Below are 20,077 nucleotides of genomic sequence, written 5' to 3'. Positions count from 1 at the left end.
GTCACTCGGTCTGGATGCAACGCATCCTAGGTTACTGAGGGAAGTAAGGGTGGAAATTGCAGAGGCTCTGGCCACAATCTTCCAATCCTCCTTAGATATGGGGTCGGTGCCAGAGGACATTGCAAATGTTAAATCCCTGTTCAAAAAAGAGGAGAGGGATAAATCCAGTAATTACAGACCAGTCAGCCTAACGTCGGTGGCGGAGATACTTTGAGACAATAGGCCCGATGTTACCAGGGCTGCGGGTTCTCGGCGGGGGGGATATCGGGCGCGTGGGTAACGCGCCCGGCGAAATCAGTCAGCTCCCCGCGCGATCGTAGCATAATTGGATTCACTTACCTGCTCCTCCGGGTTCCCCACTTCTGATCTGCACGTCGGGCGGGCTGCGCGTGCGCAGTAAGATCTATCAGCTGGAGGAGCTCTATTTAAAGGGGCAGTCCTCCACTGACTGATGCTGCAACAAGCAGAAAAAATCACAGCATGGAGCAGCCCAGGGGGAAGGCTGCTCCCAGTTTAATGATGCCTCACTTCAGGTATCAATACATGGGGTGAAGAGGAGGGGGAGGACAGAGATCTTCCCCCTGGCGGGCGGGAGGAAGCGGCCTGCCTCTGCCACCAGGAAGGCCTGGCTTGAGGTGGCAGAGGAGGTCACCAGCACCACCAACATATCACCCACCTGCATACAGTGCAGGAGGCGCTCCAATGACCTCAGTAGGTCAGCCAAAGTGAGTACACTTACTCTTTCCCTTACACTCCGTCTGCTACATCACCGCCCCCACCCCACATCTCCTTCTGCACTGCCAACACTACTCTGTCACATCATAAGAACATAAGAAATAGGAGCAGGAGTAGGCCAATCGGCCCCTCGAGCCTGCTCCGCCATTCAATAAGATCATGGCTGATCTGATCCTAACCTCAAATCTAAATTCATGTCCAATTTCCTGCCCGCTCCCCGTAACCCCTAATTCCCTTTACTTCTAGGAAACTGTCTATTTCTGTTTTAAATTTATTTAATGATGTAGCTTCCACAGCTTCCTGGGGCAGCAAATTCCACAGACCTACCACCCTCTGAGTGAAGAAGTTTCTCCTCATCTCAGTTTTGAAAGAGCAGCCCCTTATTCTAAGATTATGCCCCCTAGTTCTAGTTTCACCCATCCTTGGGAACATCCTTACCGCATCCACCCGATCAAGCCCCTTCACAATCTTATATGTTTCAATAAGATCGCCTCTCATTCTTCTGAACTCCAATGAGTAGAGTCCCAATCTACTCAACCTCTCCTCATATGTCCACCCCCTCATCCCCGGGATTAACCGAGTGAACCTTCTTTGTACTGCCTCAAGAGCAAGTATGTCTTTTCTTAAGTATGGAGACCAAAACTGTATGCAGTATTCCAGGTGCGGTCTCACCAATACCTTATATAACTGCAGCAATACCTCCCTGTTTTTATATTCTATCCCCCTAGCAATAAAAGCCAACATTCCATTGGCCTTCTTGATCACCTGCTGCACCTGCAAACTAACCTTTTGATTTTCTTGCACTAGGACCCCCAGATCCCTTTGTACTGCAGTACTTTCCAGTTTCTCGCCATTAAGACAATAACTTGCTCTCCGATTTTTTCCTGCCAAAGTGCATAACCTCACATTTTCCAATATTGTATTGCATCTGCCAAATCTCCGCCCACTCACCCAGCCTGCCTATATCCCCTTGTAGGTTTTTGATGTCCACCTCACTCTCTACTTTCCCTCCCATCTTTGTATCATCTGCAAACTTTGATAAGTTACACTCGGTCCCCTCCTCCAACTCGTTAATATAGATTGTAAAGAGTTGGGGACCCAGCACCGACCCCTGCGGAACACCACTGGCTACAGGTTGCCAGTCCGAGAATGTACCATTTATCCCAACTCTCTGCTTCCTGTTAGATAACCAATCCTCCACCCATGCCAGAATATTACCCCCAATCCAGTGATTCTTTATCTTGAGCAATAATCTTTTATGTGGCACCTTGTCGAATGCCTTCTGGAAGTCCAAATACACTACGTCCACTGGTTCCCCTTTATCCACCCTGTACGTTATATCCTCAAAGAACTCAAGCAAATTTGTCAGACACGACTTCCCCTTTGTAAAGCCATGCTGACTTTGTCCTATTAAATTATGTTTATCCAAATGTTCTGCTACTGTCTCCTTAATAACAGACTCCAAAATTTTACCCACCACAGATGTTAAGCTAACTGGTCTATAATTTCCAGCCTTCTGCCTACTACCCTTTTTAAATAAGGGTGTTACATTGGCAGTTTTCCAATCTGCCGGGACCTTTGCCGAGTCCAAAGAATTTTGGAAAATTATTACCAAAGCATCCACAATCCCTACTGCCACTTCCCTCAAGACCCTCGGATGTAAGCCATCAGGTCCAGGGGATTTATCCGCCTTGAGTCCCATTATTTTACTGAGTACCAATTCCTTAGTGATTTTAATCGTATTTAGCTCCTCCCCCCTAGAGCCCCCTGTTTGTCCAGTGTTGGGATATTCTTAGTGTCCTCTACCTCACCCCTCATAACCACTCAAACCTCATCCTCATCGTACCTGCACCTACTCACCTCGCCAGTACTCATCCCGCCACTACCACTCAACCCAATCCTCATACAATCTCATGGCTCTATCTCATACTCACCCTCGTGCGTCTCTTTCTCGGCCAGCCTCACTCAACCTGCCACTACCTGTGCTGCAGCCACAGGGCATGCATCACATATGTGCAGTAGGCAGCGTAAGGCAAACGTGTCATGAGCATGAAGGGGATGCACATGGGTGTTTGAGGGCTTGTCATGGTTGTTACTTATATTGAATTTCTGACCAACTCACATTACATATTATACTGCCACGTCTTCGCGAATCTTGTCTGGTCTGTGCAATAATGCCCTTTCCTGAGGATCATTACGAAGCCCCACAACTGATGCCACCCATTGTGTCACTGCAGAGCGGGCGTAGGTGTATTTGCAGGGCTCTTTTGTGCAGACGGCTGAGAGACGTCGGTGATGTCCCCGGTTGCACCCTGGAAGGATGCGGAGGAGGAGTTGTTGAGGGCAGTGGTGACTTTGACAGCGACAGGTAAGAAGATGGTGCTCGGGCCAGCCGGGAGCAGCTTGGCATGAAGGAGGCTGCAGATGTCCACGACTACATGTCGAGTGACTCTGAGCCTCCGTGTGCTCTGCTGCGCAGAGAGGTCCAGGAAGTTGAGCCTCAGTCTGTGGACCCTGTGGCGAGGGTCGTGCCCTCTGCGACGCATCTCTCTCTGCGGTAGCCCTCCCTCCTGCTGTGCAGGTGGATGTGTCACAGCACTCTGTTGTGGAGCTCCACGTGTCAGAGGTGGACGGCGTGGATGGCGAGGCTGGTGATGCTGGTGATGCTGTTCGCCCTCTGAGGAGGTCATGACTGCAGCTACGGCGGCCCCCATCCGGAAGATGTACATCTGAGGGGGTCCGCAAGGTAGGTACATGTCTCTGGACCCCGGGGTAAGTGTGCAAGTTGGTGACTTTGATTGTCAGGAGGAGGGTGGTGGAGGCCAAACTTTGTCCCAAGTGACGGAGTGGCCTCCTGCAATGAGTGAGGGTCCCCCCCCCCCCACCTGTCAAATGGACCTTTGCAGCTGCCACAGGCTGACAGCTGCAACAGGTCCATTTGAACTGGGAGTGTTTCCCCCAGTATGGGAAACAGTCACAGTTTGCTCTAAAATCCCACCCCTCCTCACATAATCCCTTAATCAGGTCAGTTAATGACCTGAACAAGCCAAATAAATAGGTTCAAGTGGCATCCTGCTGGCTTTTATTGCCTGCGGGATTCCCACCAGCGGGGGCTGCGCGCGCACACCGGCGCGTCAGCGGGGAACCCGGAAGTGCTCGAGTTCGAGGCGGGCTCCGGTCCCGCTCCGGGATTTCCCGATTTTCGGGGCCCCCCCCGCCAGGAACGCACCTGATAGCGGGTGCTAAAATGCTGCTCAATAATCTGGAACAAAATTAATTGGCATTTGGAAAAGTATGAGCTAATAAATGAAAGTCGGCACGGATTTGTTAAAGGAAGATCATGTTTGACTAACATGATGTAGTAACGGAAAGGGTTGATGAGGGTAGTGCGGTTGATGTTGTGTATATGGACTTTGAAAAGGCATTTGATAAAATACTATATAATAGACTTGTTAGCAAAATTAAAGCTCTTGGGAATAAAGGAACAGTGGCAGCATGGATACAAAATTGGCTAGGGGACAGAAAGCAGACAGTAGTGGTGAACGGTGATTCTTTTAGACTCGAGGGAAATATACAGTGGTGTTTCCCAGGGTTGGTATTAGAACCACTGCTCTTTTTGATATATATTAATGACCTGGACTTGGGTATAATTTCAAAGTTTGCAGATGACACAAAACTCGGAAATGTAGTAAACAGTATGGAGAATAGTAACAGACTGGTGAAATGGGCAGACACATGCAGATGAAATTTAATGCAGATAAGTGTGAAGTGATACAGTTTGGTAGGAAGAACGATGAGAGGCAATATAAACTAAATGGTGCAGATTTTAAAAGGAGTGCATGAACAGAGACCTGGACATGTATGTACACAGATCTTAGAAATTGGCAGGACAAGTTGAGAAGACAGTTAAAAAAGCATATCCGATCCTTGGCTTTATTAATAGAGGCATAAGAGTACAAAAGCGAGGAAGTTATGATAAACCTTTATAAAACACTGGTTAGGCCTCAACTGGACATCCTTCTAACTGCCCAATTCTGGGTACCACACTTTAGGAAGGATGTCAAGGCCTTAGATATGGTGCAGAAGAGATTTACTAGAATGGTACCAGGGATGAGGGACTCGTTATGTGGAGAGAATGGAGAAGCTGGGGTTGTTCTCCATAGAGCAGAGAAGGTTAAGAGGAGATTTGATAGAGATGTTCAAAATTGGTTTTGATAGAATAAATAAGAAGAAACTGTTTCCAGCGGCAGAAGGGTTGGTAACCAGAGGACACGAGGAAGCATTTTTTTTACACAGCGAGTTGTTATGATCTGGAATGCACTGCCTGAAAGGGTGGTGGAAGCAGATTCAATAAAAACTTTCAAAAGGGAATTGGATAAATACTTGAAGGGAAAAATTTACAGGGCTATGTGGAAAGAACAGGGGGGTGGGATTAATTGGATAGCTCTTTCAAAGAGCTGGCACAGGCACGAAGGGCGGAAGGGTTTCCTTCTGTGCTGTACCTGCTATGATACTATGGGCAGATTTTTGACTTTGTCGGTGGGGGCGGTGGGGGTGGATTTTCAGGTGCAAAATCCGGAAGGTAGGTTGGCGGCACGATCACGGTCCTTAATGAGGCCATTAAATTTTACTTTCGGCTTCGCGCCCGGCAGCCAGCCTGATTGACGGGGCTGAGGAGGAGATTGGGGGACTGGGAAGAAGATTGGATGGGCTGGGAAGAACATAAGAAATAGAAGCAGAAATAGGCCGTGCAACCCTTGAGCCTGCTCCACCATTCAATAAGATCATGGCTGATCTTCAACCTCAACTCCACTTTCCCGCCCTATCCCTTGATTCCTAGTGTCCAAAAATCTATTGATCTCAGACTTGAATATACTCAACGACTCAGCATCCACAGCCCTCTGGGATAGAGAATTCCAAAGACTCTCAACCCCCCAAGTGAAGAAATTTTTCCTCATCTCTGTCTTAAATGGCCGCCCCTTATCCTGAGACTATGACCCCTAGTTCTAGATTCCCCAGCCAAGGGAAACAGCCTTTCAGATTCCACCCTGTCAAGCCTCTAAGAATTTTATACATTTCAGAAATATCACCTCTCAATCTTCTCAACTCCAGACAGTTATAGGCCCATTCTACTCAATCTCTCCTCATAGGACAACCCTCTCATCCCAGGAATCAATCTAGTGAACCTTCGTTGCACCCCCTCTAAGGCAAATATATCATTCCTTGTGTAAGGAGACCAAAACTGTACGCAGTACTCCAGGTGTGGTCTAACCAGAGCCCTATATAATTGCAGCAAGACCTCCTTACACTTACACTCCAACCCCCTTGCAATATAGGCTAACATACCATTTGCTTTCTTAATTGCTTGCTGTACCTGCATGTTAACCTTGTGATTCATGTACAAGGACATCCAAATCCCAAGGAATAGCAACATTTCTTAGTCTCTCAACTTTTAAAAAAGAATTCTGCTTTTCTGTTCTTCTTACCGAAGTGCATAATTTCACTTTTCCCCACATTTTACTTCATCTGCCGCCTTCCCGCCCACTCACTTAGCCTGCCTATATCCCTTTGCATCCTCATTGCGTCCTCCTCACAGCTTACGTTCCGACCTAGCTTTGTATCATCAGCAAACTTGGATACATTACACTCGGTCCCCTCATCTAAGTCATTGATATATATTGTAAACAGCTGAGGCCCAAGCACTGATCCTTGCGGCACCCCACCAGTTACAACCTGCCAACCCGAAAATGACCCGTTTATTCCTACTCTCTTTTCTGTCCGTTAACCAATTCTCAATTCCTGCTAATATATTACCCCCAATCCTATGAGCCCTAATCTTGTGTAACAACCTCTTGTGTGGCACCTTATCGAATGCCTTTTGAAAATCCAAATATACTACATGCACTGGTTCTCCCTTATCTACCCTGCTAGGTACACCTTCAAAAAAAACTCTAATAGATTTGTCAAACACGATTTCCCTTTCATAAAACCGTGCTGACTCTGCCTAATTATATTAGGATTTTCTAAGTGACCTGTTACTACGTCCTTAATAATCGATTCTAGCATTTTCCCTACTACTGATGTCAGGCTAACTGGCCTGTAGTCCCCTGTTTTCTTCTCCCTCCTTTTTTAAATAGCAGGGTTACATTTGCTACCTTCCAATCCACTGGGACCGTTCTAGAATCTAGGGAATTCTGGAAGATTAAAACCAACGCATCCACTATCTCTGCAGCCACCTTTTCAAAACCCTAGGATGTCCGCCATCAGGTCCAGGGATTTGTCAGGAGGAGATTTGGAGGGTCAGGGAGGAGATTCGGAGGATCGGGGAGGAGCTTGGATGGGTTGTGACTCTGAGATCGGAGGTTGCTGGAGGTCAGGTGAATAGTCGGAGGCAGGTGGGGGTCTACGGTGTGGGCGAGGGGTGGCGGCCTATCACTGGTTTCCTGTCGGCCATGTGAGCATGTGGGCCTGGATGAAGCACTCCTGCTCCTCTGCGCCCATAAGCAGTTCAATAAAGGCACTCACCTCGTGGATCCGGCCCTTCCCACTGCTTTCACCTGACGTGAATCGGAAGCGATGGGAAACCCGAACTGGTAAGGCTTTCCAATATTTTCCAATACACAAAATATTAAGTACCTCAAGTATTTCAATGAGGTATATTGCCCTATTAAGTATCGGCCTGCTGGCTTTAAGCAGGGGCGGGACTTCCCGATGTCTGCTGTGCACATGCAGACAAACCTGCCTGGCTTAAATCCAGAAGTGGGCAAGTTGGAGTTGAGATGCGGTCCCGCTCCAAAAAGCTGTTATTTTAACCTCCCACCCGCCCCAACCCTCCTGTTCTTGGGGGTTAAAATTTACCCCTATGTGTTTCGAACATTTTCTGTTTTTATTTCAGGTTTCCAGCATTTGCAGTTTTTCTTTTTACATATACATATTGTTAAACATTCAGAAACAGTCTTGAAATCTACAGATACTTGGATTTACTGCAACAACCTGCTTTAAGAATTGATTATTTTAAATCTGGGACAAAAACTGCAGACTTTATAGAGCTGCATAGTTTACCAGAATGTCTACAACCTAGATGCGAAATTGAGCATGTTGTGCTGACTTCAGTACAGTCTACTGATAATACAAAGTTTTTTTTTGGACTAAAAAATTTTAATTATCCAATTATTTGAATTAAGCAAAGCAAAGAGTGGATGATCCATCTCGGCCTCCTCCCAATATCTCCACCATCACAGAAGCCAGTCTTCAGCCAATTCGATTCACTCCACGTGATAGCAAGAAACGGCTGAGTGCACTGGATACAGCAAAGGCTATGGGCCCTGACAACATCCCGGCTGTAGTGCTGAAGACTTGTGCTCCAGAACTAGCTGCGCCTCTCGCCAAGCTGTTCCAGTACAGATACAACACCTGGCGATGTGGAAAATTGCCCAGGTATGTCCTGTCCACAAAAAGCAGGACAAATCCAATCCGGCCAATTACCGCCCCATCAGTCTACTCTCAATCATCAGCAAAGTGATGGAAGTTGTCGTCGACAGTGCTATCAAGCGGCACTTACTCACCAATAACCTGCTCACCGATGCTCAGTTTGGGTTCTGCCAGGACCACTCTGCTCAAGACCTCATCACAGCCTTGGTCAAAACATGGACAAAAGAGCTGAATTTCAGAGGTGAGGTGAGAGTGACGGCCCTTAACATCAAGGCAGCATTTGATCGAGTGTGACACCAAGGAGCCCTAGTAAAATTGAAGTCAATGGGAATCAGGGGGAAAACTCTCCAGTGGCTTGAGTCATACCTAGCATAAAGGGAAGATGGTAGTGGTTGTTGGCGGCCAATCATCTCAGCCCCAGGACATTGCTGCAGGAGTTCCTCAGGGCAGTGTCCTAGGCCCAACCATCTTCAGCTGCTTCATCAATGACCTTCCCTCCATCATAAGGTCAGAAATGGGGATGTTCGCTGATGATTGCACAGTGTTCAGTTCCATTCGCAACCCCTCAAATAATGAAGCAGCCTGAGCCCGCATGCAGCAAAACCTGGACAACATCAAGGCTTGGGCTCATAAGTGGCAAGTAACATTCGCGTCAGATAAGTGCCAGGCAATGACCATCTCCAACAAGAGAGAGTCTAACCACCTCCCCTTGACATTCAATGGCATTACCATCACGGAATCCCCCACCATCAACATCCTGGGGGTCACCATTGACCAGAAACTTAACTGGACCAGCCATATAAATACTGTGGTTACAAGAGCAGGTCAGAGGCTGAGTATTCTGCGGCGAATGATTCACCTCCTGACTCCCCAAAGCCTTTCCACCATCTACAAGGTGCAAGTCAGGAGTGTGATGGAATACTCTCCACTTGCTTGGATGAGTGCAGCTCCAACAACACTCAAGAAACTCGACACCATCCAGGACAAAGCAGCCCGCTTGATTGGCACCCCATCCACCACCCTAAACATTCACTCCCTTCACCACTGGCGCACTGTGGCTGCAGTGTGTACCATCCACAGGGTGCACTGCAGCAACTCGCCAAGGTTTCTTCGACAGCACCTCCCAATTCCGCGATCTCTACCACCTAGAAGGACATGAGCAGCAAGCACATGGGAACAACACCACCTGCATGTTCCTCTCCAAGTCACACACCATCCCGACTTGGAAATATATTGCCGTTCTTTCATCATCGCTGGGTCAAAATCCTGGAACTCCCTTCCTAACAGCACTATGGGAGAACCTTCACCACACGTACTGCAGCGGTTCAAGAAGGTGGCTCACCACCACCTTCTCAAGGGCAATTAGGGATGGGCAATAAATGCCGGCCTCGCCAGCGACGCCCACATCCCATGAATGAATAAAAAAAAGTGTGTATTTAGTGCTAAAATAATTTGAACTATTGGATAATTTGAATTACAAAGAGTAGACCGTGTGCACTGCTGTTGCACAAAGTTCTGCGCCAGGAGCGCTAATTTGTAAAATCTACCGTGTGGAGAGAGTAAGGGATTTCAGAGAAGTGAAATGAAAATGATGCCATGTTTTAGAAAATGAAAAACTGAGCTGTGAGAAATAAAGGCCACTAATGAGGAAAGTATTGTTCAATTCTAAAAAAAATAATGAAGCAAATTTAAAATGTTGGATAGAACCAGAGGATGTGGTTATAAGTAGGGCTATATGTTTTCTTATGGGCTATATTTGTCGTGCAAAATATATCAATGTCTTGTAAACTCAGCATAAAATGCTATGAAATTCATTGATAAATTTTACCTCTGACTTCACAGACTGCAATAAATGCAGCCTGTGAAAAACCCATGTCCCTAATCATAAGCTCAAGAAGCTACAATGTAAACCTAGTCGGTGACTTATAGAACAGACTGCTACCTAGTACACTAATTACTGAATCAGTTGATGCATTTAGCTGATTCAGTATTTACTGGACTAGGTCTGCTCATAAATCAACATCCATATTATAAATTCCCTTCGTCAAATTGACTCAATTCCCAATACATGAAAGGCTATGAGTTTTGAGTAGGGAAAATAATGAAAAATGGTCAGACCCAGCCCTGAAAAATCTATAGTGGAAAAAAAATGGAGTATATTATAAAGAAATCAATGAAAGCATACTGAACGGTAGTAAATCCATTAATTTCAGCCAAATGCAGGTTTATGAAAGGCAGGTCATATGTAACAATTTGGACTATGGGATGTTTTGAAGTTTTCCAGAATTTGTGGCTTTTCTATATCTTAATGTAAGTTACTTCACAAGAGACTTGTCAGTAAAGTTCAAGCTTTTTCTTTGCATTTCTACATGTTTATATTCTTAGTCATGAGTATTAATTTAGGTCAATGTAGCAGTAGTGAAATGCCACTTTTGTATCGTAGAGACCTGCAGTAGCTTTTTAATTTACAAGCGGCTGCGGACTGCTCATTTGTACTAATGTAGATTTGCCTTAGCTTTCTATTTTGTTACATTATTCTGCTGGTAATGCTACATTCAGTATTATGTCCTATGCTAATTCACCAGCACTGTTTACAGGTTGTGATTATATTTGCTGTCATTAATGTCATTGTACTATACAACAACAATACCAACAACTTGCATTTATATAGTGCCTTTAATGTAGTAAAATGTCCCAAGGCGCTTCACAGGAGCATTTTCAAACAAAATTTGACACCGAGCCACATAAGGAGATATTAGGACAGGAGACCAAAAGCTTGGTCAAAGAGGTAGATTTTAAGGAGCATCTTAAAGGAGGAGAGAGAGGTAGAGAGGCGGAGAGGTTAAGGGAGAGAATTCCAGAACTTAGGGCCGAGGCAGCTGAAGCGCGGCTGCCACTGATGGAGCGATTAAAATCGGGATGCGCAAGAGGCAAGAATTGAAGGAGCGCAGAGATCTCGGAGGGTTGTAGGGCTGGAGATGGTTACAGAGATCGGGAGGGGCGAGACCATGGAGGGATTTGAAAACAAGGATGAGAATTTTAAAATCAAGGTGTTCCCGGACCGGAAGCCAATGTAGATCATTGAGCACAGGGGTGATGGGTGAATGGGACTTGGTGCGAGTTAGGATACGGGCAGCAGAGTTTTGGATGAGCTTGCATTTATGGAGGGTGAAAGATGGGAGGCCGGCCAGGAGAGCATTGAAATGGTCAAGTCTAGAGGTAACAAAGGCATGGATGAGGGTTTCAGCAGCAGATGAGCTGAGGCAGGAGCAGAGACGGGCATCTGTTCTGTGTTTCTTTGCCTAAATGCCAATGTGTCGTATGTCTTAAAACATTGTTTGCCTTAACCTTTTTGGGAGCATAAAGTTGCACTTTAAACAACCTAATTTGTCTTTGTTTTTAATTAAACTTTCTATTAGATGCCAGAGATCTCCTGTGGTGGTGTTCACAGTGAATGGAAGGATTTGATCTCTCTCTTACCTGTCTGTCTTCTTCATGCTGCTGCTTTTCTTTCTTTCTCTATCTTCATATTCATCTTTTTGTACTCCTCTTCTTCCTCTCTCCCTTCTGTCCTTTCAGGGGGGTGGAGAGTGTTTGGTGGCACGGCAGAATAGGGAGCCCCCAAAAGCTGCAGGCCGTATTTTCCTGTAGTGGCTGCAGGACACCAGTCAAGGAAGGGATCTGGCCGGGGCCACATGCCAACAGGTCACAAGTGGCTTTCGGGACCCTGGCGGGGGGGATGAAAAATGAAAGCCCTGTTTTACAAACAACAAATACAGCTGTTTAATAATACAGGGCTTTCTAAAACAGAAAAGCCCAGCCGGGTGTCTGCTGGCTGCTGTACACCACCCAGGACACTGAGGGGCACCAGCCACTGAAGCCCTCCCCCTGCCAGAAACCCAAGACACCACTGGCCTCTGTGGTTGCAGCCCCCTAAGGATGCCGGCCCCTCCCCTGGCCTCTGTTAACCACACCCTCACAGGAGTTCAAACCCCATTCCATTCTCCCCCCAGAGCTAGTGCCTTCACTGGCCACTGCCACTCCCCTCCTCTTCCCTTTCCTCTCCCAGGGCTCCAAGTCCTCAACAACCCCTGAGCCTCATTGCCTGTTGCTGCTCCGACCCCCCAGATCCCAAACCCCACTGGCCCTTGCACCCTTTCCTCCTACTCAATCCCTGAGCTGCCATCAGCCCTGGCCTCCACGGGTAGCTTCCCTCCTCGCACCACTGAGCCCTCCACCAGCCAAAGCCCCCTCCTGCCATGCAAGACCTCAGAGCCTTTCCTGCTTTGGATCCCATTGTAGGTCGCCATGCCCTGCACTGCTAAAAGACAGCTATTGCATTGAGCACTTTTTAATAAAGCAAACATAAAGCAGGAACCGGATTTTAGCAGTGCAGGTCAGTCATCCGAACGTCAAGCTATGAGGTCCCTGGATGGTGGGATTGGATTCGGGCTGGTTGGGCTTTGGATGACAGGGATCCTGTCTAATGGGAAAAAGTCAGCAGGGGGATAGGTTGAGGTCAGGTGATTATATGCCACAGCGAACCCCACCCCTGCAGCGCCAATGTCATTGTCAGACAGAACTAACTTTATGTTTCTTTAAGTAGTTTAAAAATATTATGTGACTCCAGTCCCACACCAATTAGTTGACTTAATTGCCCTCTGAAGTAGCCTAGCAAGCCACTCAGTTGTATCAAACCACTACAAATGCAGCGGTTCAAGAAGAAGGCCCACCACCACCTTCTTAGGGTAACTAGGGATGGGCAATAAATGCCAGCCTTGGACTTGCCAGCAATAAACACCCACATCCCGAGAGTTAATTTTTAAAATCTAATTGAGTACTTTGCCTTGGTTTTCACAGAACAGCATAATAGAGGTAGTGGGGATGAAAGGATACAAGAGGAGGAGGGGAGGCAATTAGATAGGATAATTGTAGATGCTGGAAAAAAATGATAGAACTGAAAGTGGAAAAGTCACCAGGTCAACGATGGCGTGCATCCTGGAATTCTCGGGCATGTCAGAAAATAGTCAGTTGTGCCAGAGGACTAGATGGATGCTAATAAAACACCTCCTTTCAAAAAGGAGAAAGGAATAAACCAAATCATAGGAACAGGAGTAGGCCATTCAGCCTCTGGAGCCTTTTTCGCCATACAATAAGATCATGGCTGATCTGTGTCTTAACTCCATCAAGCCGCCTTCGTTCCGTAACCCTTAATACCCTTGCCTAACAAAAATAAGCCTAATATCATTAGTTGGTAAGCTTCCAGAGGCCACAATATAGGATAAAATTAATACTCACCTAGAAAGACATGGGTTAATTAAGGACCGCCATCAAGGATTTCTGTAAGGGAAGTTATGTCTGACAAATTTAATATTGTTCTTTGAGGAAATAATGGAGTACATTAATAAAGGAAATGCTGGGAATGTTGTGTACATGGATTTTCAAAAGGCTTTTAAAAGGTATTGCGTAGTAGGCTTGTTCATCAAATTAAGGCACTGAGTGACACCATGGATAGGAAGTTAGTTAAAGGACAGAAAATGGAGTACTGGATAATGGATATTTTTTTGGATGATAGAGATGTAAACATTGAGGTTGCCCAGGAGTCAGTGATGAGACCACTGCACTTCTCAAATTATGTAATGATCTAGACTTGGGTATAGGGGACACAATATTAACACTTCAGACATTACAAAATTAGGGAGTATGGATGACTGTGACAAAGACGGTAAGCAACTGGGCTCTGAATTAAATGAGTATTTGCCCCCTGCTTTGCAGCACACTACAAGTGAAATGTATCACAGTAAATGGAGAGGCGTAGTATCTAAAAACATTTTCCATGTGAGAAAATATATTTGTGTTGTGGAATGTAGTGCATGCAAATTTTGCTCGTCATAAAATTTGCTTTTTTTTATTCTGGAGAACACATTTGAACATATCTTATTACAAGAGATATGTTCTAAACTCGCATGTACATCTGTTGGAGCTTCGGATATTGATGTTTCATTAGAATAATGGGTTTTGAAATTGCTTTTGAATTGCACTTTTTTGACTATTAGGATCGCTATATTTTTAAATCAATGAGAGATCCTATAACAACCAGTGGTTCCATTCATAATATATTTAGACCTGATTCTTTCATATATGATTGTTGCAAATACAACATCGTGTCCTTCATAAAGCAAGAGTTTGAGTTTTCATCACACTAACGGTCTATTTCTGGAAGATGTAAAGCTATCGTAGTGCAACTCCAGTTACTGTGAAGTAGTGCTAAAATATATGTATCCAAATTAGTGTTAATTTTGCATTTAAAAGACCGTAAATTCTTAATTTTCAGCAGTGGTGTGAGCTGGGAGTCATATTTATACATTGCTTGGTTGTATTGGTGTAAAATTTGATAAAAGCTTTGCCCCATGCTTATATGTGTGCTTAGAGCTCTGCTCCCTGACTTCGAATTGCTGGTGAGATTTTAATGGCTGTAAACAGCTGATGGGATGGGCAGCTCTTTTTGATTATTCAAATTTAACAGCAGAATAGAAACTAGGATTTCTGTTTTACTTTTAAAACTTGCCTTTTTTGGCCTCATATTGTAACTGATAAACATCAGTGCTACTGAGAGACTGCCCCTTCCCAGTTGACTTGCAGCCGCCATAAATTTGATCTCTGCTACATTTGTCTCATGTATACTGAAATTTGATATAGACTCCCAAAAAGATGTGTCATCAGCCCAACAATTATTGAGTAAATCAGCATTTTAGTGATATTTTTCATTCTGCTCCATAGTAGCATCACCATAGTGTGTTAATAGAATAACAATACTCAGCATTTTCTTTTATTCCTGTCAGAGGATACGGTAGCCTAGTGATTATGATACTGGAATAGCAACCCAAAGGTTATGAGTTCAAATCCCACCATGGCAAGTTGTGAAATTGGAAAGCAATAAATATGGTAATTTGTGGGCTAGCATCAGAAAATGACCATGAAAGCTGCTGTTTAGTTGTAAAATCGAACTTGTTCCCTAATATTCTTCAGGAAAGGGAACTTGCCACTCTTGCACAGTCAGGCCGACATGTGACTCCAGTCCCACACTGTGTGGTTGACTCTTAATGCTCTTGGGGCAACTAGGGACAGGTAATTGCCCAAATCTGAAGATAAAAAAATACTGCTCTTTCCTACAATTACAGTTTGAATAAGAACATAAGAAATAGGAGCAGGAGTAGGCCAATCGGCCCCTCGAGCCTGCTCCGCCATTCAATAAGATCATGGCTGATCTGATCCTAACCTCAAATCTAAATTCATGTCCAATTTCCTGCCCGCTCCCCGTAACCCCTAATTCCCTTTACTTCTAGGAAACTGTCGATTTCCGTTTTAAATTTATTTAATGATGTAGCTTCCACAGCTTCCTGGGGCAGCAAATTCCACAGACCTACCACCCTCTGAGTGAAGAAGTTTCTCCTCATCTCAGTTTTGAAAGAGCAGCCCCTTATTCTAAGATTATGCCCCCTAGTTCTAGTTTCACCCATCCTTGGGAACATCCTTACCGCATCTTATATGTTTCAATAAGATCGCCTCTCATTCTTCTGAACTCCAATGAGTAGAGTTCCAATCTACTCAACCTCTCCTCATATGTCCGCCCCCTCATCCCCGGGATTAACCGAGTGAACCTTCTTTGTACTGCCTCGAGAGCAAGTATGTCTTTTCTTAAGTATGGAGACCAAAACTGTATGCAGTATTCCAGGTGCGGTCTCACCAATACCTTATATAACTGCAGCAATACCTCCCTGTTTTTATATTCTATCCCCCGAGCAATAAAAGCCAACATTCCGTTGGCCTTCTTGTTCACCTGCTGCACCTGCAAACTAACTTTTTGATCTTCTTGCACTAGGACCCCCAGATCCCTTTGTATTGCAGTACTTTCCAGTTTCTCGCCTTTAAGATAATAACTTGTTCTCTGATTTTTCCTGCCAAAGTGCATAACCTCACATTTTCCAATATTGTATTGCATCTGCCAAATCTCCGCCCACTCACCCAGCCTGTCTATATCCCCCTGTAGGTTTTTTATGTCCTCCTCACTCTCCACTTTCCCTCCCATCTTTGTATCATCTGCAAACTTTGATATGTTACACTCGGTCCCCTCCTCCAAATCGTTAATATAGATTGTAAAGAGTTGGGGACCCAGCACCGACCCCTGCGGAACACCACTGGCTACTGGTTGCCAGTCCGAGAATGAACCGTTTATCCCAACTCTCTGCTTCCTGTTAGATAACCAATCCTCCACCCATGCCAGAATATTACCCCCAATCCAGTGATTCTTTATCTTGAGCAATAATCTTTTATGTGGCACCTTGTCGAATGCCTTCTGGAAGTCCAAATACACTACGTCCACTGGTTCCCCTTTATCCACCCTGCACGTTACGTCCTCAAAGAACTCAAGCAAATTTGTCAGACATGACTTCCCCTTCGTAAAGCCATGCTGACTTTGTCCTATTAAATTATGTTTATCCAAATGTTCCGCTACTGTCTCCTTGATAATAGATTCCAAAATTTTACCCACCACAGATGTTAGGCTAACTGGTCTATAATTTCCAGCCTTCTGCCTACTACCCTTTTTAAATAAGGGTGTTACATTGGCAGTTTTCCAATCTGCCGGGACCTTTGCCGAGTCCAGAGAATTTTGGAAAATTATTACCAAAGCATCCACAATCCCTACTGCCACTTCCCTCAAGACCCTGGGATGTAAGCCATCAGGTCCAGGGGATTTATCCGCCTTGAGTCCCATTATTTTACTGAGTACCAATTCCTTAGTGATTTTAATCGTATTTAGCTCCTCTCCCCCTCGAGCCCCCTGTTTGTCCAGTGTTGGGATATTCTTAGTGTCCTCTACCGTAAAGACTGAAACAAAATAATTGTTCAGCATTTTTGCCATTTCCATGTTTCCCACCATTAATTTCCCAGTCTCATCCTCTAAGGGACCTACGTTTGCCTTAGCCACCCTTTTTCTTTTTATATAACTATAGAAACTCTTGCTATCTGTTTTTATATTTTTTGCTAATTTATTTTCATAATCTATCTTCCCTTTCTTAATCAATCCTTTAGTTACTTTTTGCTGTCTTTTGAAGACTTCCCAATCTTCTATCCTCCCACTAAGTTTGGCTACCTTATATGTCCATGTTTTTAGTCGGATACTGTCCTTAATTTCTTTATTTAGCCACGATGGCTGTCATTTCTTTTACACCCTTTTTTCCTCAGTGGAATATTTTTTTTTTGAAAGTTGTAAAATAACTCCTTGAATGAACACCACTGCTCATGTACCGTCTTACCCTTTAATCTATTTTCCCAGTCCACTTTAATCAATTCCGCTCTCATACCATCATAGTCTCCTTTATTCAAGCTCAGTACGCTTGTTTGAGAACCAACCTTCTCACCCTCTAATTGGATATGGAATGTAACCATGTTATGGTCACTCATTCCAAGGGGATCCTTAACTAGGACATTATTAATTAATCCTGGCTCATTACACAGGACCAGGTCCAAGGTTGCTTTCCCCCTTGTAGGATCAGTTACATACTGCTCAAGAAATCCATCCCTAATACACTCAATAAACTCTTCCTCAAGGCTGCCCTGCCCAATTTGATTTGTCCAGTTAATATGATAGTTAAAATCCCCCATAATTATAGCTGTTCCCTTATTACATGCCCCGACTATTTCCTGATTAATACTTCTTCCAGCAGAGTTGCAACTATTAGGAGGCCTATATACTACGCCCACTAGTGTTTTTTTCACCTTATTATTCCTTATCTCTACCCAAACTGTTTCATTATCCTGATCCTTTGTCCCAATGTAATTTCTCTGTATTACAGTGATTCCTTCCTTTACTAACATAGCCACCCCACCTCCCCTTCCTTCCTGCCTATCCTTCCTGATTGTTAAATAACCTGGCATATTTAATTCCCAGTCGTTGTCACCCTGCAGCCATGTTTCTGTAATGGCCACAAGATCATACCCATACGTAGTTATTTGTGCCGTTAACTCGTCCATTTTGTTATGAATGCTACGTGCATTCAGATAAAGAACTTTCAAATATGTTTTGTGACACTTAGTTCCTGCTTTTTCCTTTTTTAACACTTTACCTTTTACTCCATACCTTCTGTCCCTTCCTGACACACTTTCCTCTGTCTCCCTGCTCAGGTTTCCAACCCCCTGCCACAGCTTTGATGCTGGGTTAATCGCCTTACGCCTTCTAGTTTTTTTTTCTGTCGTGCCTAAAGTACACTTTCTTTCCGCTGCTCTACACTTTTCCCTTTCACTTGTTCTTGAACAACTGTTTGTACTATTTGTATTGTAGATTTCCCCTGGGTCTTCCCCTCTCTTGCTGCTCTCAATTTTATTCCCTTCTGACTCCCCGCTCAGGTTCCCATCCCCCTGCCACTCTAGTTTAAACCTTCCCCAACAGCACTAGCAAACACCCCCGCGAGGACATAGTTATAAATTTCTCCTTAACTGCAGGAACTCTTTCTTGGTTATGGGTAGCTATTTTTCCTCTCATATTTTCTTGATTACAGCATGAAATCTGTGTTAGACTGAAATGAAAGTGACTATGGAAATGACAATGGTATGGTCACATGAGATAGACTTCTCATAGGTATACTGAGTCCCGCTTGGAGATGAAGCCTCTCTACTACAACTTACTTCCAGTTCAATCCTTTAAATTCTTCATGGTCTCAACTTTATCCATCAAGATAGTGGAAATTCAGACATTATAAAGTGATGTTATCTACAGTATTTTATACATGGTGTATTATTTTGCTGAATTTATGCTCATAACCGAATAAATCTGATGCAAATATCATAGTGTAGAGTACCTTTGTTTTGGCTGCTCTGCCTCCATTAAGATCCACAATACATGATGTGTATTGAACAGTTGTGACTATTTACTGATGTAAGTCCGATACGCTACCTGCCAGGATTCTCACTGGAGGTGGGTTCAATATCAGTGTGACCAAATTAAATGGGTCGTACACACTTGGTGCTCTGGTTTCCTGCAAACTAGAAGAGTCACTGCACTTGAACAAACAAATATCCAGAATGCGTGATTCAGCTTGTAAATGGCTGTACACTATAAGTTTAGAAGGAAATTAGAAAAATCTTATGGGATTATTTAAGTTTTAAAGCATTTGCAATTTGGGCATTCAGTCTTTACAGAAAGATAATCTTTTTAAAGGTTAACATTTTTTCTGATAAATTTACTTTTATGTATTTAGACTAAATATTCCTTTAAAGGAGTTACTTGACAGGCCTAAACTAGATTTTTGAAGTAGGTAAACCCAATCTTTACTTGGGGGTCAATCTTTTTTAATATTCATTTTAATTATCTTCAGTTGATTTTTTTTGTGTATGTGCCTCTCGGGCCTCTTCGTAACTTTATTCTTTTCATCTTTTTTTCTTCTTAAAGGATTATTTTGCTCATTTTCCCATCAATTTTCTCCCCTCTCCACCTCTTCATCTGAAGGCATTAATGCCATGCACTATTAACCATGATGTGAGTAGCTCACCTGCTCCTAGGCCTCTATCATTGATGCTCAATTTTTGTAATTTCCGCTAGGGATAGGCAATTGCCCACTGCCAGGAGCAACAGTAAGCTGCTCCTACTTGCATTGATAGCTGTTCCCAGGAAATGTGTGACTCACATTACAATTTTATCTCCCTTCTATACAGCACAATGAGATCAGGATCACAATCAAGCAATAGAGAGGCAAACCCACATTCTGCACTCCTTGTACATCAAACTAACATTTCAACACACACTGCCAAATTATAGCTCCTTTAATAATTATATTCTTCTGCCTATTCTCCAAATTCCCTCTGAGGCAATGTTTGTCCCTCCCCATCCCAGCCTCCTCCCTTCACAACATCT

At 44.3% G+C, this 20,077-nt stretch overlaps 1 protein-coding gene across 3 annotated transcripts in view; it reads left to right on the top strand.

The window, feature by feature from the left end:
- Nucleotides 1-20,077, top strand: part of lrrcc1 (leucine rich repeat and coiled-coil centrosomal protein 1) — a 165,141-nt gene that overhangs the window by 116,274 nt on the left and 28,790 nt on the right. The gene's annotated exons all lie outside the window — the stretch shown is intronic.

Source organism: Heptranchias perlo, chromosome 3, assembly GCF_035084215.1.
Source record: "Heptranchias perlo isolate sHepPer1 chromosome 3, sHepPer1.hap1, whole genome shotgun sequence".
NCBI classification, from domain to species: domain Eukaryota; kingdom Metazoa; phylum Chordata; class Chondrichthyes; order Hexanchiformes; family Hexanchidae; genus Heptranchias; species Heptranchias perlo.
The sequence above is the reverse complement of the archived record's forward strand: the minus strand, read 5'-3'. Positions and strand labels throughout refer to the sequence as shown.